Consider the following 2,536-nt stretch of genomic DNA (forward strand, 5'->3'; position numbering starts at 1 on the left):
ATCAAAAGCACAATTCTTAAAATAAAAAATAAATAAATAAAAAGAAAGAAAGACCAAAGAAAGATGGAACAAGTTGCCTTAGCTTAGAAGATCATGAGTTCTCAGGCCCTGGAAGTGTTCAAGCACAAGTTCATCAAATACTTCTTGTGGTATTAACCAAGCATCAGATGATTGGAAAGAATAGATTTTGACCAATACCACTTCCCACTCTAAATTGCTTCAATCCTACATAATAAAATCCTAGATGGTGTTGCATGACATCGTCACAAGATGGTCACCACAAGATGGCCAGCAGGGAAGGGCAGTTGGGGATGACCAGGCCAGCAGGGGAGGGCAGTAGGGAGCGACTGGGCCTGCAAAAGGACAGTTGGAGGCGAGATAAGGCCTGCAGGAGGGCAATTGGGGGTGAGATCAGGCCTGCAGGAGGGCAGTTGGGGGGCGATCAGGCCAGCAGTGGAGGGCAATTTGGGGTGACTGGGCCAGCAGGGGAGGGCAGTTGGGGGCAATCAGGCTGGCAGGGGAGCAGTTAGACATCAATCAGGCCAGCAGGGGAGCGGTTAGATGGCGATTAGGCTGGCAGGCAAAAGCAGTTAGGGGCAATCAGGCAGGCAGACAAGCCAGCGGTTAGGAGCCAGCAATCCCAGATTGGAGAGGTTGCAGGCTGGGCTGAGGGACACACCCCCCCCATGCATGAATTTTGTGCACTGGGCCTCTAGTTCTGTAATAATATATTTAATAGGAATATAGGGAGGATTTAAAACATGTGGGTATAAAATAATTTTATCTAGAGAACTGACAAAGAGAAAGGGTAAGTGAATAAAGCAAAGAGAATAGCATTGATGTTTCTTTTTTAAAAAAAATATTTTTAATTGATTTCAGAGAGGAAGGGAGAGAGAGATAGAAACATCAATGATGAGAGAGAATCATTGATCGGCTGCCTCCTGCATGCCCCCTACTGGGGATTGAGCCCACAAACCTGGGCATGTGCTCTTGATTGGAATCCAATCTGGGGCCCTTCAGTCTGCAGCCCGATGCTCTATCCACTGAGCCAAACTGGCTAGGGTGCATTGATGTTTCTTTTTTGGCAATTTAAAAGATTATATATCATTTATCATCTATTAAATTATCACTGATAAAGATAATTATGTTTTACCCAAGGTAGGCAAGCTTAAGAGGAACCAGGCAGACTCATATACTGGGATGAAAATGCAAATCAAATAATTTTGGGGGAGGCCATTATCAAAATTTAAAATATTCAGTTCTTTATCCAATAATTTTACATCTAGGAGTCTATCACACACAAACATTTACAGTACTATTTATGAATATATGTACAAAATGTTTCTGAAAAATAGGGAAAATAAAAAATATAAATATAAATGTTCATCAAGAGAGGAAGGATTAAATAAATTATGGTATATTGATATTACAGAGTATTTTATACTTATTAAAAAGAATGAAATATTTCTCTTTGCTATAGCAGGGAACAATTTCAAAGCCTATATTGTTCAGGGACAAAATAATAGATAATCTGATTCTATCTTAGTTTTTGTAACAACAAGCTCTATATATGTTTGGATAATTCCTTAAGAGTACATATCACACTGTTAAGAAGAGAGAAGAGGATATTAAGGACAAGATTTTCACTTCTTCTTGTGCATACTTAAGAATTGTCTAAATTATATTTGAGAAACATTTATAATTTTTGTCACTTCTTTGGAAATCTATCACAACTTTAAAACCTATCATTTTTGTAACCATCATTTCCTGACTGATAATTCCCAAGGGTCCTGCGAATTGTCAGATTGAGAAACTTTATGCATTCTTGAAAAAAAAATTTTTTTCATTTCAATGTCATTCCCTTGGGCCAAAAGTATCAGTGCAAAGAAAAAAAATTATTACAAGAAGACAACTTAAATAGGGTGACTCATTACCTTTTTTTTTTAACTTTTATTTATTTTTTAAAATTTATTGATTAAGGTATTACATATGTGTCCTCATCCCTCCATTAACCCCCAAACCTCCCCCCCACTCATGCCCTCACCCCATGGTGTTCGTGTCCATTGGTTAGGCTTATATTCATGCATACAAGTCCTTTGGTTGATCTCTCCTTCTTACCTTTTATTCCTTTCTTTGTATCTTTGTCACATCATTTCTATATGCTTTTCATAAATGTACTACCGCCCGGCTGGTATGGCTCATTAGTTGAGTGTCCATCCATGAACCAAGAGATCACTGGTTCAGTTCCTGGTCAAGGCTCATGCCTGGGTTGTGGACTCGATCCTCTGTAGAGGGTGTGCAGGAGGCAGCCAATTGATAATGTTTTTCATCAGTGTTTCTATATCTCTATCTCTCTCCCTTCCTCTCTAAAAAAATAATCAATAAAAATATATTTTTTAAAATGTACTCCCAATCATCAAAATGAGGAAAACAGAGAAAAATGGGATTCCAGTCTTACCCTTTTTAAAAAATATTTTAATTGATTTCAGAGAGGAAGTGAGAGGGAGAGAGAGACAGAAACATCAATGATGAGAGA

The sequence above is a fragment of the Eptesicus fuscus genome, chromosome 19 (genome assembly GCF_027574615.1).
Source record: "Eptesicus fuscus isolate TK198812 chromosome 19, DD_ASM_mEF_20220401, whole genome shotgun sequence".
NCBI lineage: Eukaryota > Metazoa > Chordata > Mammalia > Chiroptera > Vespertilionidae > Eptesicus > Eptesicus fuscus.